This window comes from Schistocerca gregaria, chromosome 2, assembly GCF_023897955.1.
Source record: "Schistocerca gregaria isolate iqSchGreg1 chromosome 2, iqSchGreg1.2, whole genome shotgun sequence".
Classification (NCBI taxonomy): domain Eukaryota; kingdom Metazoa; phylum Arthropoda; class Insecta; order Orthoptera; family Acrididae; genus Schistocerca; species Schistocerca gregaria.
Window position 1 is genome coordinate 861006243 of NC_064921.1, and position 26364 is coordinate 861032606.

General features: G+C 40.0%; 1 long non-coding RNA gene across 1 annotated transcript in view; it reads left to right on the top strand.

Annotated features, from left to right (window-relative positions):
- The window catches only part of LOC126335239 (uncharacterized), a 36376-nt gene extending 19558 nt beyond the window's left edge, over window positions 1-16818 (top strand). The window contains exon 3 of the long non-coding RNA XR_007564833.1: window positions 16138-16818. This is a non-coding gene — a long non-coding RNA (uncharacterized LOC126335239). The remainder of the gene's footprint in view (window positions 1-16137) is intronic.
- The last annotated feature ends 9546 nt before the right edge of the window (window positions 16819-26364 follow it).

Below are 26364 nucleotides of genomic sequence, written 5' to 3' on the forward strand. Positions count from 1 at the left end.
TTTCGGTGCTTGTGTTGACCTGTGACTCATTGCTCTACAGTACTAGTATCAAGCACATCAGTACGTAGCATCAACAGGTTAGTGTTCATCACGAACATGGTTTTGCAGTCAGTGCAATGATTAAAAATGCAGAGTTGGCAGATGCCCATTTGATGTATGGATTTGCACGGGGAAATAGTCGTGGCGTGGTACATTTGTATTGAGTCAGATTTCCAGAATGAAGGTGTCCCGACAGGAAGACATTTGAAGCAATTGATTGGCATCTTAGGGAGCACGGAACATTCCAGCCTATGACTCGCGACTCGGGAAGAACTAGAATGACGAGGACACCTGCAATGGACAAGGCATTTCTTTGTGCTGTTGACGATAACCCTAATGTCAGCGTCAGAGAAGTTGCTGCTGTACAAGGTAATGTTGACCACTTCACTGTATGGAGAGTGCTACGGGAGAACCAGTTGAATCCGTACCATGTACAGCGTGTGCAGGCACTATCAGCAGCTGATTGGCCTCCACGGGTACATTTCTGCGAATGGTTCATCCAACAATATGTCAATCCCCATTTCAGTGCAAATGTTCTCTTTAGGGATGAGGCTTCATTCCAACATGATCAAGTTGTAAATGTTTACAATCAACATGTGTGGGCTGATGACAATCCGCATGCAATTGTGCAATCACGTCATCAACACAGATTTTCTGTGAATGTTTGTACAGGCATTGTTGGTGATCTCTTGATTGGGCCTCATGTTCTTCCACCTACACTCAATGGAGCACGTTATCATGATTTTATATGTGATACTCTACCTGTGCTGCTAGAACATGTGCCTTCACAAGTACAAAACAGCATGTGGTTCATGCATGATGGAGCTCCTGGACATTTCAGTTGAAGTGTTTGTACGCTTCTCAGCAACAGATTTGGTGACCGATAGATTGGTAGAGGTGTACCAATTCCATGGACTCCACACTCTCCTGACCTCAACCCTCTTGACTTTCATTTATGGGGGCATTTGAAAGCTCTTGTCTACACAACGCCAGTACCAAATGTAGAGACTCTTCGTACTCGTATTTTGGACGAAAGTGACACAATACGCCATTCTCCAGGGCTGCATGAGAGCATCAGGGATTCCATGTGATGGAGGGTGGATACATGTATCCTCCCTAACGGAGGACATTTTGAACATTTCCTATAACAAAGTGTTTGAAGTCATGCTGGTACTTTCTGTTGCTGTGTGTTTCCATTCCATGATTAATGTGATTTGAAGAGAAGTAATAAAATGATCTCTAACATGGAAAGTAAGCGTTTCCGGACACATGTCCACATAACATATTTTCTTTCTTTGTGTGTGAGGAATCTTTCCTGAAAGTTCGGCCGTACCTTTTTGTAACACCCTGTATATATATACAGGGTGAGTCGTGTAAGATGTAACACCCCCTTTATTCTGGGGGCGATTGCACATATCGACAAGTGGTGATCAGCAAATCATAGCCAACCATGGGGCACATAGAATGGTATGTGCACAATAATCACAATGTATATGTTGACCGAGATAATGAGGCAAGTATATGTTTTTTAAATGAGATGCTATACTTTTTTTACCATTGTTCGGATGCTCTGGAAAAGACGTGTATAGTGATGTATCGTATGTTGCTATTGTGATTCAAACATTGCTTAAAACATGCTGGGAAATATTGTACGACTGAATGTCAAGGCAGTCACAAGCAGCTGCTGACTGTAAACACATCTTGCATGATCCGGAAAGCAGGCCACGTCATAAAACTAGTAGGTCGTGCGACGTTCAACCAGTATGACATGCATCTCGTATCCAGACATGGTTGCTGCTGGAACATTACGTCCATATATATACACAAAGCAGGAGAAGTTAGTCATGTTACTTCTGTATGGTGAATGTCATAGAAATGATGTCGAACCTGTACGGTAGTACAGAGATACGTATCCTGATCGTTGGTGTTCTACTCACCAGGCCATTGCAAGAATGATTACTACACAAGTGTGAACAGGCAGCTTTAACAGCAGACAAAGGAGGATGAAGAAGACTGCAACCAACAGAGACCACATAGAGGCTCTTCTGGCCATGACGTTTACCGATCCTAATTGTGGCATGAGACGTATTGCTATGGAGTGTGGGGTCAGTCAGATGAGTGTCATGCAGTGGCATGAGACGTATTGCTATGGAGTGTGGGGTCAGTCAGATGAGTGTCATGCACAATCTTCACCGGCATTAGTTCCACCCATATCACCTTTCACTCCATCAGACAATCGAAGGATGCGATTTCGAACATTGTATGGAATTTTATCGTTTATTTCTGCGACGCCTGCGAGATGATAATATATTCTTCAAACGTGTGCTCTTCACTGATGAAGCAACTATCGATAATCACGGGAATGGTTTAAATTTATGTAACATGCACTACTAGGCAGCTGAGAACCCACATTGGCTGTGTCAGGACAGGACCAAAGGCCATGGCGTGTCAACGTGTGGTGCAGCATTGTAGGATATTAAATTGTAGGACCTTATTTCATTAGAGGAGTATTAAATGGAAATAAGTATGGAGAATTTCTTAGAAACAGTCTATCCATTCTGCTAGGGGATATACAACTCAATGAGCATCTTTGTATGTGGTCCCAACACGACGTCTGCCCAGCTCACTCCTCACGTGTTGCAAGTCAAATATTGAACGAGACATTTCCTGACCCCTGGGTTGGATGGAATGCTGCAGTACAATGGCCTACCAAGTCCCCTGATTTGACTCCACTTGATTTCTTTTTGTTGGGAACACTGAAAAATGCAGTATACAGTGAAGCCCCAACAACACCAGATGACATGCGCCATCAAATCATCACAGGTTGCTCTGCCATTTCATCCACTGACCTTTCATCTGTTACCCAGTCTCTTCAACATCGATTACAGATGTGTCTTGCAGTCAAAGGTAAACCGTTTAAGTACATGCTTAAGTAAAGTACAATGCCATGTTTTGTTAAGAACACTATAAATTGTGAAGGTTATCAGTAGGTACCAATGCATTATAAAACAATATGTGTAAATGACCAGTAATATCTTAGAAGTATAAATGTAGCATGTGTGAACAATGTGTATACCATGTAGGTTGTCCTTCTGTCATATTGTTTGGTGGTAGGTGCTCAGCAAATGAATGTGAATAAGATGATTATCTTATCAAACGTGTATTCTCTCTAATTATAATGTCCAATACTATCTTGGAAACAGTAGTTTCACAGCAGACATACTCAGGCATCACCTGGTGAAGAGTTTCCCATTATGCATCCATCAATAACATTATCAATGGCTTACTGTGCGTCAGGTGTGACATGTAAGCAGGAAGGGGGCAAAGCTTAAATGACGAACTATGTGACAAAATGATTGCTGTGTTCACACAATAACTATTCATTTCAGCCTGGAAATGTTCATATTTTCGGCATTGTTCTCATAATCCCCTTTTGATAAGCAATTCACTAGCATGTGCCACAGTTAAATACAAAACATGAGTTGCCACCCTTGTGCCTATGGTGTATTGTTCATTCTGCATAGAGCACGGCAACTCGGCCTGCGGGTTGAGTGAGGCATGTTTACAGTCTGCAGCCGCTTCTGATCACCTCAACCTTCAATCGTACAATATTTCCCAGCGTCTTTTAAGCAAAGTTTGAATTACAAGAGCAATATGTGTTACACCACTTTATGAGTCTTTTCCTGAGTGTTCAAATGATGGTAAAAAAGTATAGCAACTCATTTAAAAAACATTTACTTCCCTCATTATCTCGGTCAATATAAAAGTTGTGATTAATGTGCATGTACCAAAGTATGTGTCCCATAGTTGGCTATGATTCGCCAATCACCGCTTGTCGATACGTGTGATGGCCCCCTGAATAATGGGGGTGTTATGTCTTATGTGACTCAGGTTATATATATGTTGTTGTTGTTGTTGTCTTCAGTCCTGAGATTGGTTTGATGCAGCTCTCCATGCTACTCTATCCTGTGCAAGCTGCTTCATCTCCCAGTACCTACTGCAACCTACATCCTTCTGAAACTGCTTAGTGTACTCATATCTCGGTCTCCCTCTATGATTTTTACCCTCCACACTGCCCTCCAATGCTAAATTTGTGATCCCTTGATGCCTCAAAACATGTCCTACCAACCGATCCCTTCTTCTAGTCAAGTTGTGCCACAAACTTCTCTTCTCCCCAATCCTATTCAATACCTCCTCATTAGTTACGTGATCTATCCACCTTATCTTCAGTATTCTTCTGTAGCACCACATTTCGAAAGCTTCTATTCTCTTCTTGTCCAAACTAGTTATCGTCCATGTTTCACTTCCATACATGGCTACACTCCAAACAAATACTTTCAGAAACGACTTCCTGATACCTAAATCTATATTCGATGTTAACAAATTTCTCTTCTTCAGAAACGCTTTCCTTGCCATTGCCAGTCTACATTTTATATCCTCTCTACTTCGACCATCATCAGTTATTTTACTTCCTAAATAGCAAAACTCCTTTACTACTTTAAGTGTCTCATTTCCTAATCTAATTCCCTCACCATCACCCAAATTAATTTGACTACATTCCATTATCCTCGTTTTGCTTTTGTTGATGTTCATCTTGTATCCTCCTTTCAAGACACTGTCCATTCCGTTCAACTGCTCTTCCAAGTCCTTTGCCGTCTCTGACAGAATTACAATGTCATCGGCGAACCTCAAAGTTTTTACTTCGTCTCCATGAATTTTAATACCTACTCCAAATTTTTCTTTTGTTTCCTTTACTGCTTGCTCAATATACAGATTGAATAACATCGGGGAGAGGCTACAATCCTGTCTCACTCCTTTCCCAACCACTGCTTCCCTTTCATGCCCCTCGACTTTTATGACGGCCATCTGGTTTCTGTACAAATTGTAAATAGCCTTTCGCTCCCCGTATTTTACCCCTGGAACCTTTACAATTTGAAAAAGAGTATTCCAGTCAATATTGTCAAAAGCTTTCTCTAAGTCTACAAATGCTAGAAACGTAGGTTTGCCTTTTCTTAATCTTTCTTCTAAGATAAGTCGTAAGGTCAGTATTGCCTCACGTGTTCCAACATTTCGACGGAATCCAAACTGATCCTCCCTGAGGTCCGCATCTACCAGTTTTTCCATTCGTCTGTAAAAAATTCACGTTAGTATTTTGCAGCTGTGACTTATTAAACTGATAGTTCAGTAATTTTCACATCTGTCAGCACCTGCTTTCTTTGGGATTGGAATTATTATATTCTTCTTGAAGTCTGAGGGTATTTCGCCTGTCTCATACATCTTGCTCACCATCTGGAAGAGTTTTGTCATGACTGGCTCTCCCAAGCCCGTCAGTAGTTCTAATGGAATGTTGTCTACTCCGGGGGCCTTGTTTTGACTCATGTCTTTCAGTGCTCTGTCAAACTCTTCACGCAGTATCTTATCTCCCATTTCGTCTTGATCTACATCCTCTTCCATTTCCATAATATTGTCCTCAAGTACATCACCCTTGTATAAACCTTCTATATACTCCTTCCACCTTTCTGCCTTCCCTTCTTTGCTTAGAACTGGGTTGCCATCTGAGCTCTTGATATTCATACACGTGGTTCTCTTCTCTCAAAAGGTCTCTTTAATTTTCCTGTAGGCAGTATCTATCTTGCCCCTAGTGAGATAAGCCTCTACATCCTTACATTTGCTCTCTAGCCATCCCTGCTTAGCCATTTTGCACTTCCTGTCGATCTCATTTTTGAGACGTTTGTATTCCTTTTTGCCTGCTTCATTTACTGCATTTTGATATTTTCTCCTTTCATCAATTAAATTCAATATTTCTTCTGTTACCCAATGATTTCTACTAGCCCTCGTCTTTTTACCTACTTGATCATCTGCTGCCTTCACTACTTCATCTCTCAGAGCTACCCATTCTTCTTCTAATGTATTTCTTTCCCCCATTGCCGTCAATTGTTCCCTTATGCTCTCCCTGAAACTCGCTCCAACCTCTAGTTCTTTCTGTTTATCCAGGTCCATCCTCTTAAATTAGCACCTTTTTGTAGTTTCTTCAGTTGTAATCTACAGTTCATAACCAGTAGATTGTGGTCAGAGTCCACATCTGCCCCTGGAAATGTCTTACAATTTAAAACCTGATTCCTAAATTTCTGTCTTACTATTATATAGTTGATCTGATACCTTTTAGTATCTCCAGGATTCTTCCATGTATACAACCTTCTTTTAGGGTTCTTGAACCAAGTATTAGCTATGATTAAGTTATGCTCTGAGCAAAATTCTACCAGACGGTTTCCTCTTTTATTTCTTCCCCCCAATCCATATTCACCTACTATGTTTCCTTCTCTCCCTTTTCCTATTGACGAATTCCAGTCACCCATGACTATTAAATTTTCGTCTCCCTTCACTATCTGAACAATTTCTTTTATTTCATCGTACATTTCTTCAATTTCTTCATCATCTGCAGAGCTAGTTGGCATATAAACTTGTACTACTGTAGTAGGTGTGGGCTTCGTATCTATCTTGACCACAATAATGCGTTCACTATGCTGTTTGTAGGAGCTTACCCGCATTCCTATTTTCCTATTCATTATTAAACCTACTCCTGCATTACCCCTATTTGATTTTGTGTTTATAACCCTGTAGTCACCTGACCAGAAGTCTTGTTCCTCCTGCCACCGAACTTCACTAATCCCCACTATACCTAACTTTAACCTATCCATTTCCTTTTTTAAATTTTCTAACCTACCTGCCCGATTAAGGGATCTGACATTCCACGCTCCGATCCGTAGAACGTCAGTTTTCGCAGTACCAGCACAGCAAGGCCATTTTGGTTAATGTTGCAAGGCCAGATCAGTCAATCATCCAGACTGTTGCCCCTGCAACTACTGAAAAGGCTCCTGCCCCTCTTCAGGAACCACATGTTTGTCTGGCCTCTCAACAGATACCCCTCCGTTGTGGTTGCACCTACGGTACAGCCATCTGTATCGCTGAGGCACGCAAGCCTCCCCACCAACGGCAAGGTCCATGATTCATTGGGGGCTTATATATATATATATATATATATATATATATATATATATATATATATATATATATATATATATATATATATATATATATAAAACAGAAAGAAACTTCCACATGGGAAAAATATATTAAAAACAAAGATTCCAAGACTTACCAAGCGGGAAAGCGCCGGCAGACAGGCACATGAACAAAACACACAAACACACACACAGAATTACGAGCTTTCGCAACTGGCAGTTGCTTCATCAGGAAAGAGGGAAGGAGAGGGAAAAATGAAAGGATGTGGGTTTTAAGGGAGAGGGTAAGGAGTCATTCCAATCCCGGGAGCGGAAAGACTTCCCTTAGGGGAAAAAAAGGACAGGTGTACACTCGCACACACACACACACATATCCATCCGCACATACACAGACACAAGCAGACATATTTAAAGGCAAAGAGTTAAGGGCAGAGATGTCAGTCGAGGCGGAAGTACAGAGGCAAAGAAGTTGTTGAAAGACAGGTGAGGTATGAGCGGCGGCAACTTGAAATTAGCGGAGGTTGAGGCCTGGCGGATATCGAGAAGAGAGGATATACTGAAGGGCGAGTTCCCATCTCCGGAGTTCGGATAGGTTGGTGTTGGTGGGAAGTATCCAGATAACTCGGATGGTGTAACACTGTGCCAAGATGTGCTGGCCGTGCATCAAGGCATGTTTAGCCACAGGGTGATCCTCATTACCAACAAACACTGTCTGCCTGTGTCCATTCATGCGAATGGACAGTTTGTTGCTGGTCATTCCCACATAGAAAGCATCACAGTGCAGGCAGGTCAGTTGGTAAATCACGTGGGTGCTTTCACATGTGGCTCTCCCTTTGATCGTGTACACCTTCCGGGTTACAGGACTGGAGTAGGTGGTGGTGGGAGGGTGCATAGGACAGGTTTTACACCGGGGGCGGTTGCAAGGGTAGGAGCCAGAGGGTAGGGGAGGTGGTTTGGGGATTTCATAGGGATGAACCAAGAGGTTACGAAGGTTAGGTGGACGGCGGAAAGACACTCTTGGTGGAGTGGGGAGGATTTCATGAAGGATGGATCTCATTTCGGGGCAGGATTTTAGGAAGTCGTATCCCTGCTGGAGAGCCACATTCAAGGTCTGATCCAGTCCCGGGAAGTATTCTGTTACAAGTGGGGCACTTTTGGGGTTCTTCTGTGAGAGGTTCTGGGTTTGAGGGGATGAGGAAGTGGCTCTGGTTATCTGCTTCTGTACCGGGTTGGGAGGGTAGTTGCGGGATGCGAAAGCTGTTTTCAGGTTGTTGGTGTAATGGTCGAGGGATTCAGAACTGGAGCAGATTCGTTTGCCACGAAGGCCTAGGCTGTAGGGAAGGGACCGTTTGATATGGAATGGGTGGCAGCTGTCATAATGGAGGTACTGTTGCTTGTTGGTGGGTTTGATGTGGACGGATGTGTGCAGCTGGCCATTGGACAGATGGAGGTCAACATCTAGGAAAGTGGCATGGGATTTGGAGTAGGACCAAGTGAATCTGATGGAACCAAAGGAGTTGAGGTTGGAGAGGAAATTCTAGAGTTGTTCTTCACTGTGAGTCCAGATCATGAAGATGTCATCAATAAATCTGTACCAAACTTTGGGTTGGCAGGCTTGGGTAACCAAGAAGGCTTCCTCTAAGCGACCCATAAATAGGTTGGCATACGAGGGGGCCATCCTGGTACCCATGGCTGTTCCCTTTAATTGTTGGTATGTCTGGCCTTCAAAAGTGAAGAAGTTGTGGGTCAGGATGAAGCTGGCTAAGGTGACGAGGAAAGAGGTTTTAGGTAGGGTGGCAGGTGATCGGCGTGAAAGGAAGTGCTCCATTGCAGCGAGGCCCTGGACGTGCGGGATATTTGTGTATAGGGAAGTGGCATCAATGGTTACCAGGATGGTTTCTGGGGGTAACAGACTGGGTACGGATTCCAAGCGTTCGAGAAAGTGGTTGGTGTCTTTGATGAAGGATGGGAGACTGCATGTAATGGGTTGAAGGTGTTGATCTACGTAGGCAGAGATACGTTCTGTGGGAGCTTGGTAACCAGCTACAATGGGGCGGCCAGGATGTTTGGGTTTGTGAATTTTAGGAAGTAGGTAGAAGGTAGGAGTGCGAGGTGACGGTGGGGTGAGGAGTTTGATGGAGTCAGGTGAAAGGTTTTGTAGGGGGCCTAAGGTTCTGAGGATTCCTTGAAGCTCCGCCTGGACATCAGGAATGGGATTACTTCGGCAAACTTTGAATGTAGAGTTGTCTGAAAGCTGACGCAGTCCCTCAGCCACATACTCCCGACGATCAAGTACCACAGTCGTGGAACCCTTGTCAGCCGGAAGAATGATGATGGATCGGTCAGCTTTCAGATCACGGATAGCCTGGGATTCGGCTGTGGTGATGTTGGGAGTAGGATTAAGGTTTTTCAAGAAAGATTGAGAGGCAAGGCTGGAAGTGAGAAATTCCTGGAAGGTTTGGAGAGGGTGATTTTGAGGAAGAGGAGGTGGGTCCCGCTGTGATGGAGGACGGAACTATTGCAGGCAGGGTTCAATTTGGATAGTGTCTTGGGGAGTTGGATCATTAGGAGTGGGATCAGGATTGTTTTTCTTTGTGGCAAAGTGATATTTCCAGCAGAGACTACGAGTGTAGGACAGTAAATCCTTGACAAGGGCAGTTTGGTTGAACCTGGGAGTGGGGCTGAAGGTGAGGCCTTTGGATAGGACAGAGGTTTCGGATTGGGAGAGGGGTTTGGAGGAAAGGTTAACTACTGAATTGGGGTGTTGTGGTTCCAGATTGTATTGACTAGAATTTTGAGGTGTTGGGGGGAGTGGAGCTGGAAGTGGGAGATTGAGTAGATGGGAGAGACTGGGTCTGTGTGCAATGAGAGGAGGTTGAGGTTTGTTGGAAAGGTTGTGGAGGGTGAGTGAGTTGCCTTTCCGGAGGTGGGAAACCAGGAGATTGGATAGTTTTTTGAGGTGGAGGGTGGCATGTTGTTCTAATTTGCGGTTGGCCTGTAGGAGGATGCTATGTACAGCCGGTGTGGATGTGGGAGAGGAAAGATTGAGGACTTTGATTTGGGATAGGAGTTGACGGGTGTGTTCATTGGCCGAGTCGATGTATAGGTGAAGGATTAGGTGGGTGAGGGCTATGGATTGTGCTGTTTGGAACAGGTATAAGGACTGATGGAAAGAAGGATTGCAGCCAGAGATGGGAACTTTAAGTGTGAGATAATGCCAAATGTCAGACAAGCCTGAGTAAATAAAATATGGGAGTGTAATCTGGCTAGGGTGAAGGCATGTTTGCGGAGGGAATGTAAATAAAATTTAATGGGGTCGTTGTAGGGATGTTGTGAGGTTGACATGGTATTGGTAGGTGGAAAGGGTAATATGAGGTTAAAGTGAAAGTAAAGAGAGATTTATATAGGGAGAGATAAAGGTGTGAAAAAAGTCGAAAAAGTGTTGGTTTGAGATGAGCTATGTTGATCATGTGCTGAACTTAGGTTGGTGAACAACAATGGGTGCAAAGGTTGGGTAGTTATGTTGTCTCCAGATCACGTTAAAGGGTGGGGAAATTCAAGAAAATTTCAAGAAATTCAAGAAAATTTCGACAAAAAAAATTTTTTCGAAAAAAGTTTCGAAAAAATAATTTGCGAAAAAATAAAATTCGAAATATATATATATATATATATATATATATATATATATATATATATATATATATATATATATATATATATATATATATATTAAAAACAAAGATTCCAAGACTTACCAAGCGGGAAAGCGCCGGCAGACAGGCACATGAACAAAACACACAAACACACACACAGAATTACGAGCTTTCGCAACTGGCAGTTGCTTCGTCAGGAAAGAGGGAAGGAGAGGGAAAAATGAAAGGATGTGGGTTTTAAGGGAGAGGGTAAGGAGTCATTCCAATCCCGGGAGCGGAAAGACTTCCCTTAGGGGAAAAAAAGGACAGGTGTACACTCGCACACACACACACACACATATCCATCCGCACATACACAGACACAAGCAGACATATTTAAAGGCAAAGAGTTAAGGGCAGAGATGTCAGTCGAGGCGGAAGTACAGAGGCAAAGAAGTTGTTGAAAGACAGGTGAGGTATGAGCGGCGGCAACTTGAAATTAGCGGAGGTTGAGGCCTGGCGGACATCGAGAAGAGAGGATATACTGAAGGGCGAGTTCCCATCTCCGGAGATCGGATAGGTTGGTGTTGGTGGGAAGTATCCAGATAACTCGGACGGTGTAACACTGTGCCAAGATGTGCTGGCTGTGCATCAAGGCATGTTTAGCCACAGGGTGATCCTCATTACCAACAAACACTGTCTGCCTGTGTCCATTCATGCGAATGGACAGTTTGTTGCTGGTCATCACAGTGCAGGCAGGTCAGTTGGTAAATCACGTGGGTGCTTTCACATGTGGCTCTCCCTTTGATCGTGTACACCTTCCGGGTTACAGGACTGGAGTAGGTGGTGGTGGGAGGGTGCATAGGACAGGTTTTACACCGGGGGCGGTTGCAAGGGTAGGAGCCAGAGGGTAGGGGAGGTGGTTTGGGGATTTCATAGGGATGAACCAAGAGGTTACGAAGGTTAGGTGGACGGCGGAAAGACACTCTTGGTGGAGTGGGGAGGATTTCATACTGCAGAAGCAGCTACTTCCATAAAATATAGGTGTACACATCAAAGGCTGTAATGTTTTTAATTTTTAATTTTTTACTTGAGAATGTCTGCCCCAAATTTTGATTATTGCCTTCTTGCAAAGTAACTTCACAGCTTTTAAATTTTCATTCTGATGCAGACATCCTTAGAAGTGTCAAAACCTAGCTAAATGTATTAAGCAAATGTTTGCCACCGGTTGGCATTGTTATTTGTCCATTGCAAGTTATTTATATTAATGCAGAAGACAACTTCAAAAACATTGACACAAGTAGATTTTGTGTCATCAGCAAGCAGAGGTGTGTGCTTGTGAATTAATACTGAAAATAGATCACTTTTAATTGCAACTGTATATAGATCCCCACTGGAAAATTTTGAACTGTTTATGAGGAGTCTCCATTCCTTGCTATACTGTCAGTTAGCAAGCATTAATAGTCTGTGGTGACACCAGTGTAGATTTACTAAGGGATTTTGATTTTTAAAAAATTGATGTGGATATCTTATTTGAATTCTACAATCTGATCTCAGTAATTAACTTTCCAATACAGGTGAATAAAGACAGAAGAACCCTAACTGATGATATTTTCTTTGGTGACACTCAAAGTAAGAAAATAATTGTTAACCCACTAAAAAATGATCTCGCTGATACCAAAGCAAAGTCAGTGAGGACAAATAAGACATTGCCTTACAATATAGATACTCCTCAGTGGAAATCAGAATAATTAATTACTCCAGGACAAATATTTTCAACCATTGTTTAAAGAGATAACCTGGAATAACATTTATAATTAACCAAATTTCAACATAAAATTTAATCTACCCCATGGCAAATTCATATTATTATTTGAAAATAGGTTTCTACATAAGCTAATCAGGGAGGACATTAAACACTCATGTATGACACCATGGGTCACTAGAGGGAGTAAAGTATCTTGTGAAAGAAATGAGATGTATATCTATTGGTGAAAACAAGAAGACATCCTGTAGTAGTTGCACACTGCAAAAATGTCTCAAAGTTACTAAGAAAACTTACTAAAAATCAAGGAACATCTTTAAAATGTCACAAATCAATGATTCCAACAACAGATGCAAGGCTATATAGAATATAGTGAAATGAGAAACAGGGCAACCAGCAACAGAACAGGATAACATCACTATTGAGCTGAATGGAAAGGCTATAAATGATGAGTCACAGATACAAAATACTTTTAATAATCATTTCTTATATATAGCAGAAAGTATAAGGACAAACGGTACAAGAGAAAAATCACAGCAGTATGCTGAAAAAACAACTAAGAAAATCATGTATCCTCTAAAAATTAAAGCTCATCTGGATTTGATGGTGTTCCCAGTAGAGGACTAAAGATTTGTTCCCATGTCTCAAATTTGTAATGCATCACTAACTCAAGGCATCTTTCCAAAGAGACTGAAATATGCCCTTATTGAACCCCTCTTTAAGAAAGGTGTTAGAACAGATGTCAATAACTACTTAATTATTTCACTACTGACATCATTTTTCAAATTTTTTGGGAGGGTGATAAATTATAGAATAGCATCTCACTTGATCAATTGTGATATCCTCTGCAAATCACAGTTTGGATTTCAGAATAGTTGCTCTCCTGAGAATGCCATTTACAAGTTCAATCGGCAAATATTACAAGAATTAATCAACAAAATAGTGCCAATTTGAATTTCCTGTAGCCTTTCTAAGGCATTCGACTGTGTGAATCACAATATTCTCATATAATGTAACTGGACAGTTAAAAAAATGAACTCACCAAATGGCAGAAACACATGTGAATAAGGTATAGATATGCAAGCTTTGGCTTCTTCTTCTGACAGAAGGGCTGAAAGGTAAGGAGAAGGAGTGAAGGAAGAGGACTTGTGAGGTATAGGAAATGGGTAGAATTTGGAAAAGTCACCCAGAACCCCAGGTCAGGAGAGACTTGCTGGATGGAATGAGAAGGTAAGACTGATTGTTGGGGACTATAATGCATGAGATCTGAAAACTTGAGAGCTGAAAGGTGGAAGATACGGTAATATACAAGACAGAGATTACTGCCAGAACATCATACATGAGTTAATAAGAGCAAAAACCTAAGTGCATTGTTTCTGATATATGTGGGAGTGTGAAGGCAAAAATAGACAGATCAAGAGTGAAAGATGTAGAAAACTAAGTTTCCCAAGCCTCAGTCTTATATCTACTACCATTCCTCATCTATTTAAATTATTTTCCATCTGTTTTACAACAAGCAGAATTAGTTCCTTTTGCAGATGTCTCTAGTATTGTACTCAATCCAAGCATACATGCAGAATCAGAAGAAATGGTAAACAAGCTTCTTAAACATACCATTGACTGGTTTCCTGCAATTGGTCTCATCCTCCATTTTAAAACAAAAACAGAACCTATTCATTTCTGCATATCTAGGGGTACTGCACCAATAAGTGTAACTCATGATAGTCAAGGAGGAAAGTAAAAATTGTTAGGTGCGCACACTGATGTGAATTTAAACTGGAAAAAGCACTTTTGGAAAACGCCTGAAACAACATAGTTCAGCCTTATTTGCACTCAGAATCGTTGCAAATCTTGGAGAGAGACAAAACAGTAAGCTGATACATTTGTAGATATCTGTTTAAGGTGTAGGGTGTCCTGACTATTGCGTCACAGTGTGTTTATTCCCTCATGACGTTTGTTGTAAATAATCCACTGCAGTTCAAAAGGAATTATGATGTGCATAACAGCAATACCTGAAGAAAAAAAATTACTTTCATTCTCCACATTAATGTTGTCTTTAGCACAAAAGGGGTGCACATTGCCACAAGTAAAATTTTTGATAAATTACAAAGTGATATAAAATGTCTGACAAACAGCAAAGTAAAATGTGAAAACAAACTGAAGAAGTTTCTCCTTGACAGTTCCTTTTATTCTATAGAAGAATTGCTGTTACTATAATGTGTAAAAGATGTTTGGTAAGAATTTATAAGCAATAAAAATTGAAAATAAATAAATAAAAATAAAACAACTTAAAAATGTTCAGCATGTTTACATATTTACAAAATTAATTTGCAGTGTAAATGTAAAATGACTCAGTCCATACTATTAATATTTATTGTGCAAATGATCCATGGAACATGAAAATAAATTACTAAGTTCTTTGTGGCAATTTCACTAAATTGTTATCAAGATATTATTTGAAAAGAGGGAATTTATATCTCCTGGCTGGAAATTTATTTCATGGTCTGGGGCAGCTTCAACATTTCTCTTACATCCAAAATCCTGGCCAGAACCATCCAGGGGGCTTCTAGCAACTCTTCTTGTGCACCTAAGACCAGCTCCCTCTTGAACATTCCAATCTTATTATTCAAATCACAGGTAAATATTTTAAAAATTGTATTCAAAGATATTCTATTATTCTATTGTAAGATATGATTTACAATCATGTGATGTGTGTGTGTGCACTGTGGTGCTGATAAAGACAGTGGATGATTATTTCAGTGTTCACTGAGATCCATTAATTATTAAAATGTGCTTTCAGATGAGATGTATACATTCAGTGTATCAAATAACTTAATAATCAGACAGATAACGACAGTGTGCCATATGAGACAACTGTACTTTCTAATCAGCTTTTTTTGATGTTATAAGAACCATACTAAAATGCATCCAATTCAAAAACCTTTAGTACTTCGTCAGGAACAGTATCCCATAATAGTGATTTACATTATAAACATGTGGGCTATAGTTATTATTTATCATATACTATCATATTAATCATTGTTTGGTACTCAGTATGCTCATAGCTGTTTAACTAGTGTGATTTGGTCTCTCTGAGTTTCAATTAGTAACTATGTGATTTGATAGGTCTCTTTAGTGTAGTTCATATATAACATTCACAACCAGAACTAATATTATTCATTGTGTTTTAATTAATAAGGGGAAGTTTTTTACATGAACTTTTTACTCATTTAATCTCCTGATTGGGAGCTTTGTAGAATATTAATTATTTACACTGTAACATGCATTGGTGTTATATTTTTGTTGTCTGATACTTATCAATTGTCTTCATATTTTTTACACATTGACTGTAACATGTTCAAATCAACAATAGTTTACAGAAACTCTTGGTGCTCTTCGACACCATGCCCATGGCCCAACAGACATGACCACTTTTCCCAACAGCATACTTTGCTAAAAGTTCAATTTTGCAATGTTTCAATATCTAGTTTCAAATAGTCATTATAGTCTGATATACAGGTATTGACTTTCAAGCCATAGCAGCAATAAACTTCAATTTTTTGTATAAAATCTAGTTAATGTGCTCTCTCACAAATTTAAAGTGTTCTCTAATTGTTTAATTGCTTGATCTGCTACATTACCAGCTCAAATTCATTATTAAAATTTACTTATCTTACAGGTGTCTCAAATGCTGAGATTTATGTATGACCGGAAGTGCTGCAACTGTTACATCTTAGGAACAGGCCCATAAAAAACACTTCAATACTATGCCAGCATGGGTGCTAGGAAGTGAACAAGAAAAATCATCAGTGGTAATTCTGCTGCCTGAAGGCTCAGCAGATAATGAACACATTTTCTGATGTTCAGATGGACAATGAAATTTATTCTTTCAAACATTGTGTCAGTAGGATATAAATATCAAGAACAACAGAAATTTACACTACCTTAAACAAATAATAAGTTGCCATTGAGCAGCTATATGTAATAGGAATAATGCACAGAATAACAGAAATCTAATTCAAACTCCATATAATACATCATAGACTTCTGTTGTCAAACCTCATCACAGCTCTTCCAATCCACTTGATTGAGCTTTTGTTTCTGATTGGTTGGAAAGAATGAACTGACAACACTGAGAAATTACGTATCTAGTCTGACTGTAACTATTTTTGCATGCGGTCATCACTGTTTTCCTTCCTAGTTATTTATGAATTTCATGTACAAGGCATAGATTACAAGTGTGAATAACTTTTACACACATAAAAGTGAATGAGTGAAAGATGCAGTCAAAATATTTTGTATGTATGTAAATTTGACTTCAATTCATTTTTAGCTGTGTTTCTCTGTCATTCTAATAACCCAGCATTTTCTTTGTTATTCATCCAGTGTTAGCAGTTGCTCCATTTCTGCTGACCTTGTTATCAGTTACATGTGCATATTTCTAATATACCTTTCATGTAAGATAAGCAATTTTGAATGAATGGGCAATAATCTAAGGAAGTGAACTAAGAGTCGCCCTCATGTACCTTATCGAAGTTCTTATAGCACTTGTCCTAAATTAGAAATCTTCATTGGTAATACCAGTTAATTCTCTTCTTTATGCTGGATAATAATTTTTATAAACAGATTCTTTTTCATTCTCATTATTTATTAAACAAGTAAGAGTTTGTACTATCAATGTCTATAAACATGAAAAAAACAGATATTCTTACCAGTGTTTGCTGCAGTGCACCATCGTGGATTGGAAAAAGCTTATAAATGTTGTTTTACCATACCACTCAGTTTGTAAATTGTAATGCATCTGGCTGTACCTTCTATTTTTATTTCTCTAAAAAGTTTTCTACATATTAAGTAAAGTTTCTCACTTTGCCATCACAACTTGCATCACCTAATTAGTGTTGTTATTAATGAGGATTTCTGACTTTCTGTCTTAATAATTTATTACAGGTACCTCTATAATTTTAATTCCATTCTCTTTGAGGAAAAATATGTTTGCACATCCTTGATCCTGCCTTATCTGATACATTTACTAAAGCATGCTTTGCTGTAAAACTGAGCAAGTATGACTTTTGTGTGAGTGCAGGTTGTGCCTAGTTGTAGTGGACAATAAGGCAAATTTCCTGATATTTACAAGTAGTATTCATCACTTATAGTCTCCAAATTATGACATTGATGTTGATCTGTTCTGATGGAAGCATATACTTTTTTTCTGTGACACTTAAAAGAAGCTTCTAAGAGAACTTCAATGACAGCATGTATGGGACTTGATCAAATATTATCAAAATAACAGCACTGCAAACCACTGTATCACCACCAGGAGAAGAGGTTCCATCAACATCTGCCCTGTTATACTGACTGTGAGCAAACACAAAACTCACATATGGTTCTTGTGTTTACCTGAGTAAATAAAGCCCACCAGTCTGTGTTCTGCTGTTGTAACAATCAGACAACTTGCTTGTAAATCTATTGAGACATTCACAGTGTGCATTGAGCATTGTTTATGATGAATGTTGTGAAACTGCTAGAGATGTGGTGCAGTTGTACACTGAAGAGTCTCTAGATTGTGCCAAGCAGTCAGACTATGTCTTTGTAAATGTTATAAATAAAGTTCCAGAAACTTGAAGTGTGGAGAATAAAATACGCCAATGGAAAAGAAGAGCAACTGATGAAAGATATTAAACTAACATTTTAAAGGATAACACACTATGTAAATGTCACTAACTTGTAGTTTGGAAGTATGAGAGGTATCAATCAAATGAGAGTTCTGCAAACACTGCATTCTGTCATATTTCATCTTCTTCAAATTTCACCACATCTACAGCTTCATGGCAGTCAGTATCTAAATTTGATTACAGACCTCTGAATGTCATATACAAAAAGTGCGAAGTGTGGTGGCATATCTAAGCAAAACTTTGTTTAATGAAGAAGCATCATTTACCAACCATACACAAGTCTGCCTTCACAATATGCACTAATCATCTGACTCAATGAATGCTCTGGTCTTTCAATATTTGGTGCATGTTTTCCAAAACCCTCAGCACTAGTCTCTGTGTTGTTGATGGAATTCTAAATACATTCAAGTAATGTGTGTTCCTAAGATATACTGCTGCTGCATTTATTGGGAGACACCCCACTGAACATAAGGCAGTCAGTGTGGTACCAACATGATGGATATCCCTCTCATTCCACACATTTGTTGACAGGCCCTCTTTAAGAGGACATTTGGAGACCATTGGAGCACTTGTTCAGGAAATGCAAAATGGCCTATGGACTCACCTAACTTAACACTTCTACACCTTTATCTGTGGTGAGATTTAAGACAAGAAGTCTCTTACGAAACGCTGATGACTCCCAAAGAAATGAAATGCCTTTCAACGTATTGAGTCTAGATGAAATTCGATGTGCAGTGCTGTTTTGCCAGAATCACTTTATAGTGTGCAGCAATGCTCAAGGTCAAAATTTTGAGCACATGGTATGGTAGCCATGATAATACACATAAAAACCATACACTGAGTTCTGTCCTTGCTTACATTTGGTGTAATAGGGCAGAAACTCATGGAACCTCTTCCCCTGATGGTGAGAAAGGTCCATGGTGCTGTTACCTTGATACTGCTTGATCATGTCCATGGAACCTCTTCCCCTGATGGTGAGACAGACCCATGGTTACCTTGATGGCCAGCCACTGTGGCTGAGTGATTCTAGGCACTTCAGTCTGGAACTGTGCAACTGGTAGGGTCACAGGTTCGAATCCTGCCTTGGGCATGGATGTGTGTGATGTCCTTAGGTTAGTTAGGTTAAAGTAGTTTAAAGTTCTAGATGATTGATGACCTCAGATGTTAAGTCCCATAGTATACAAAGTCATTTGTTATCTTGATACTGTTTGATCATGTCCCATGCATGTTATGTCAATAAAAATTGCTTGTGAATATTGGGAAATACACTGTATTGCCTGCTATAACTTGAAAAAAAAGTAGCATCTCAATATATTTATTCATTCTGGACATATTTGTGGTGGCCTGCCTTAGCTGCCTCAATCTATCTAGAGTAAGTTCTGTTGTAGATGGTGTATAATTGCCTTAATCCAATCCATAGATAATGAATCTCAGTTGTGTGGATGAATCATATATGTTACTGTTGTGCTGATAATGTAGTTGTGTGTTACACAGGAATAACAAGAAACATGTAAATCCAATACATGTATGTTATTTTTATGATAAACAAGATTCACTAACATATTTATTAGTGGTGCTCTATACCACTCATATATAGTTTCATTCTACAACACAAATCTCACAGCTTGTTTGTCTGTTTTTAACTTTCTACCAATTTTTCTTGGTAGAAATACATGTATAAAGAACACAAAATATATATACCTTTGTTATTTTTATGTTAAATAGCAGCAACATAAGATTACTTTTTGGAATTTGAAAGACAATATATACCTCTAAGAAAATCCTGTATTTTTGTCACTAATAATACTTTTTGTTTCCAGCTACTTATGTATTTTATGAATAATAAACAAATAAATAAGTATTTTTATTGTTTTTGCTTTTACTTCATAATTCAATTAGTAGTTGGGATATGGAACAAGTCAGGATATATATTCCCAAATGATACAATGTGCTTCATTTAGTGTGTGGCCATTAATGTCTACTTATGGCACAAGCAGATCATTATCGTTCATTTCAAATTATGTTTGTGAGACTGATACCTAAACCGTTAGCTGCGAACAACTTGTAGGCATGTTCAGCTAGTATCTGATCTGTGTCTGCTGAGTTTGAGTTTGGATTCATGCTTGTGTTATCATCAAACATTGTAGTTTCTGCATTGTACTTCAGAGTCACTGAAAGATCATTTCTGTACTTTAGGAACAAGAACATGTCATGGAGATGCACTCATGATACTTTCAGCCAATTGCACAAGTTTGAAAGGGGTCAAACTGTGACCTTCTGAGTGATAAGACGGTCCTTTCAAAGAATTGCCACACAATTCGGACATGCTGTGCTTGATGTGCAATGATGCTGGTACCAGCGGCACATGAATGTTATCACACCCAAGATGATAATCTGGATACCTTTGCAGCACAGATGCCCAGCAGGATCATTGTGTTGTGAGGGCAGCAATGGCAGATTGTGCAGTTATCACAGCACAGATAAGAGGGCTTGTGAGCCCAGACATGTTGATGCAAACTGTTGGCAGTGGAACTATGGGCACACACACCTCTATCCCTTATTCGATTCATGCCCCAGCATCGACATGCACAGCTCAACTGGTACTGCCAGAGGATCACTCTAAGATGGCGTGACATGCTGTGTTCTTCAGTGATGAAAGCAGAGAGGACTCTTAATAGGAGCCACAGTGAAATGTGTCCCCCCCCCCCCCCCACTCCATCACCATATCCTCATGAGCCATAGACCTTGCTGTTGGTGGGGAGGCTTGCGTGCCTCAGCGATACAGATGGCTGTACCGTAAGTGATACCACAACGGAGGGGTATCTGTTGAGAGGCCAGACAAACGTGTGGTTCCTGAAGAGGGGAAGTAGTCTTTTCAGTAGTTGCAGGGCAACAGTCTGGATGATTGACTGATCTGGCCTTGTAACAATAACCAAAACGGCCTTGCTGTGCTGGTACGGCGAACAGCTGAAAGCAAGGGGAAACTACAGCCATAATCTTTCCCGAGGGCATGCAGCTTTACTGTATGATTAAATGATGATGGCGTCCTCTTGGGTAAAATATTCCGGAGGTAAAATAGTCCCCCATTCAGATCTCCGGGCGGGGACTACTCAAGAGGACGTCTTTATCAGGAGAAAGAAAACTGGCGTTCTACGGATCGGAGTGTGGAATGTCACATCCCTTAATCGGGCAGGTAGGTTAAAAAATTTAAAAAGGAAAATGGATAGGTTAAAATTAGATATAGTGGGAATTAGTGAGGTTCGGTGGCAGGAGGAACAAGACTTTTGGTCAGGTGAATACAGGGTTATAAATACAAAATCAAATATGAGTAATGCAGGAGTAGGTTTAATAATGAATAAAAAGAATAGGAGTGACAGTAAGCCACTACAAACAGCATAGTGAATGCATTATTGTGGCCAAGATAGAAACAAAGCCCACATCTACTACAGTAGTACAAGTTTATATGCCAACTAGCTCTGCAGACGATGAAGAAATTGATGAAATGTATGATGAGATAAAAGACATTATTCAGGTAGTGAAGGGAGACGAAAATTTAATAGTCATGGGTGACTGGAATTCGTCAATAGGAAAAGGGAGAGAAGGAAACATAGTAGGTGAATATGGATTGGGGGGAAGAAATAAAAGAGGAAACCGTCTGGTAGAATTTTGCTCAGAGCATAACTTAATCATAGCTAATACTTGGTTCAAGAACCCTAAAAGAAGGTTGTATACATGGAAGAATCCTGGAGATACTAAAAGGTATCAGATCAACTATATAATAGTAAGACAGAAATTTAGGAATCAGGTTTTAAATTGTAAGACATTTCCAGGGGCAGATGTGGACTCTGACCACAATCTACTGGTTATGAACTGTAGATTACAACTGAAGAAACTACAAAAAGGTGCTAATTTAAGAGGATGGACCTGGATAAACAGAAAGAACTAGAGGTTGGAGCGAGTTTCAGGGAGAGCATAAGGGAACAATTGACGGCAATGGGGGAAAGAAATACATTAGAAGAAGAATGGGTAGCTCTGAGAGATGAAGTAGTGAAGGCAGCAGATGATCAAGTAGGTAAAAAGACGAGGGCTAGTAGAAATCATTGGGTAACAGAAGAAATATTGAATTTAATTGATGAAAGGAGAAAATATAAAAATGCAGTAAATGAAGCAGGCAAAAAGGAATACAAACGTCTCAAAAATGAGATCGACAGGAAGTGCAAAATGGCTAAGCAGGGATGGCTAGAGAGCAAATGTAAGGATGTAGAGGCTTATCTCACTAGGGGCAAGATAGATACTGCCTACAGGAAAATTAAAGAGACCTTTAGAGAGAAGAGAACCACTTGTATGAATATCAAGAGCTCCAATGGAAACCCAGTTCTAAGCAAAGAAGGGAAGGTGCAGAGGTGGATGAAGTATATAGAGGGTTTATACAATGATGATGTACTTGAGGACAATATTATGGAAATGGAAGCGGCTGTAGATGAAGATGAAATGGGAGATAAGATTCTGCGTGAAGAGTTCGACAGAGCACTGAAAGACCTGAGTCGAAACAAGGCCCCGGGAATAGACAACATTTGATTAGAACTACTGACAGCCTTGGGAGAGCCAGTCATGACAAAACTTTACCATCTGGTGAGCAAGATGTATGAGACAGGCGAAATACCCTCAGACTTCAAGAAGAATATAATAATTTCAACCCCAAAAAAGCAGGTGTTCACAGATGTGAAAATTACCGAACTATCAGTTTAATAAGTCACAGCTGCAAAATACTAACGCAAATTCTTTACAGGCGAATGGAAAAGCTGGTAGAAGCAGACTTTGGGGAAGATCGGTTTGGATTCTGTAGAAATGTTGGAACACGTGAGGCAATACTAACCTTATGACTTATCTTAGAAGAAAGATTAAGAAAAGGCAAACCTATGTTTCTAGCATTTGTAGACTTAGAGAAAACTTTTGACAATGTTAACTCAAATACTCTCTTTCAAATTGTGAAGGTGGCAGGGGTAAAATACAGGGAGCGTAAGGCTATTTACAATTTGTACAGAAACTAGATGGCGATTATAAGAGTCGAGGAGCATGAAAGGGAAGCAGTGGCTGGGAAGCGAGTGGGACAGGGTTGTAGCCTCTCCCCGATGTTATTCAATCTGTATATTGAGCAAGCAGTAAAGGAAACAAAAGAAAAATTCAGAGTAGGTATTAAAATTCATGGAGAAGAAATAAAAACTTTGAGGTTCGCTGATGACATTGTAATTCTGCCAGAGACAGCAAAGGACTTGGAAGAGCAGTTGAGCTGAATGGACAGTGTCTTGAAAGGAGGATGTAATATGAACATCAACAAAAGCAAAATGAGGATGATGAAATGTAGTCTAATTAAATCGAGTGATGTTGAGGGAATTAGACTAGGAAAGGAGACACTTAAAGTAGGGAAGGAGTTTTGCTATTTAGGGAGTAAAATAACTGATGATGGTCGAAGTAGAGAGGATATAAAATGTAGACTGGCAATGGCAAGGAAATCGTTTCTGAATCAGAGAAATTTGTTAACATCGAGTATAGATTTAAGTGTAAGGAAATCGTTTCTGAAAGTATTTGTATGGAGTGTAGCCATGTATGGAAGTGAAACATGGACGATAAATAGTTTGGACAAGAAGAGAATAGAAGCTTTCGAAATGTGGTGCTACAGAAGAATGTTGAAGATTAGGTGGGTAGATCACATAAGAAATGAGGAGGTATTGAATAGCATTGGGGGAAGAGGAGTTTCTGGCACAACCTGACAAAAAGAAGGTACCAGTTGGTAGGACATGTTTTGAGGCATCAAGGGATCACAAATTTAGCATTGGAGGGCAGCGTGGAGGGTAAAAATTGTAGAGGGAGACCAAGAGATGAATACACTAAGCAGATTCAGAAGGATGTAGGTTGCAGTAAGTACTGGGAAATGAAGAAGCTTGCACAGGATAGAGTAGCATGGAGAGCTGCATCAAACCAGTCTCAGGACTAAAGACCACAACAACAACAGTGAAATGTTGACTCTTACCATATTTTGACATGGACAGCAGCATGAACCACTAACTAACATACAGATGCTTATAAGTTTGAGTGAGCTACAACTGAAAACATGCTCAAGTGAGACCTTGAAGTTTTTGTTCTATACTTCCATAATATTGACAGCTAAAGAAACGTCTGCACATGATAGGGTGATATTGGAGAACCACATTACTGGCAGCTGCAGTGGAATAGTCTGATAAAGCCTTCATGTTATCAACACCTAAGTATTGTATGCATTATTTCAGACAAGCTTAATGGTACCTCTTTACCAAAGCAAACAAAATACTATTCAAAAACTAAACAAATGTTTATATTTGGTGAAAAATAAACATTTTGTTTTGAACTACAATTACAAAACAGTAAGTAAAACATTCAAACATCATGCACAGGAAACACAGCTCTTCTTTTCTAATATTAAGATCTCTCAGTTTAAAACAAAATATTCTCTAATTATCTCTAATCATGCAGCAGTTCAAAACAGAATGTAAAATTTATTGGACATTTGTTGAATCCATATGCATCTCTTCCTTATGGCTTCATTTTAGTTCCCACTCTTTCAGATTAAAGATTTTCCAATGGAAACTGTTTCTCACATTTCTTAGAATTTCCACTGAGGGAAATAGTTCCCATGTCATTTTCTATTCTACATTCATATAACACCATTTTACTGCCTAAGTATTCTTTGTACAGTTAATGTAAATTGAAAAGTAGCATTTCTCAAATAAAGGAAAATCCATGTTGATCGCAACCTTATAATCCTACCTGCTGACAAAGGCTCCACTATTGTTGTTTTGAACAGCAAGGATTACTTGGAAGATGGACTCCACCAGCTGTCAGATTTATCCACCTACAAATCCTGCAACAGTGACCCCATTTCAGATATCCAGCAAGAGCTCCAGTCTCTACTCAAATCTTTAGGCCCATCCCAGAACTTCTCCACAGACTCCATCTTTCTCCTGACCCCTACCATTTCCCACACTTCTACCTTCTACACATCTCCCCCCTCCCCTCCCCCAAAACAATCTATGGTGTTGTAGACCAACACCTACAGCCTATTACCAGGAACCTACCCTCCTGCATAAAAGATATCAATCATTTCCTCCACCAACTCTACATGGTTCATGTCGCATTACCACAGCACCCTGCTCGTCACTGCTGATACACCTCCCTTTATACTAACAGCCCTAATGCCCATGGCCTTACTGCTATTGAACACTACCTTTCTCAACACCTGATGAATTGCAAACCATCCACTTCCTTCCTAGTTGTCATGGCCAACTATATCCTCACCCACAATTACTTCTCCTTTGAAGGCATTACCTACAAACAAATCTGGAGTATGTCTATGGGCAACTGCATGGCACCACCCTATGATAACCTTTTCATGGGCCATCTAGAGGAATCTTTCCTAAACACCCAGAATCCCAAACTCCCCATCTTCATCATCTGGATCCAGGGCTAGGTCAGCCCATCCACATTCCTCCAGAACCTTGACACTTTCTCCCCCATTCGCTTCCCCTGGTCCTAGTCAACCCATCAAGCAACTTTCCTCAATGTTGATGTCCACCTCAAAGATGGCTATATCAGTACCTCTGTCTCTATCAAACCTACCACCCATTCAATACCAAGACATTTCTTCCATACAGCCTAGCCAGCAATGGCCATTGCATCTGTAGAGATGAGTGGTATCTCTTGAAATATGCCAAGAGTCTCAATGAGGCCTTAACAGATCATAACTACCCTCCCAACCTTGTACAAAACTGGTCCTCTGTGCCTTATCTTTCCAGTCATGCAATACCTCCCAAAGCTCCACCATCCAGCTACAAAGCAACATTAGCCTTGTGACTAAGTACCAATTCAATTACAGTCTCCACCAGGGTTTCAGCTACCTCTCATCATGCACTGAAATGAGAAATGTCCTGCCCACTATCCTTCCATCTCCTCCCACAATGGTATTCTGCCACTCATCAAACCTACTCCATATCCTTGTTCAGCCCTACACAACCCCTGCACCCAACCCCTTGCCTCATGGCTCATATCCCTGTAATAGACAGAGATGCAAGACCTGTCCCACACATCCTCCCACCACCACCTACTCCAGTCCTGTCACCTATCCCATCAAAGGCAGGGCTATCTGTAAAACCAGTCATGTGATTACAAGCTAAGCTGCAAACACTGTGTTGCGTTCTACA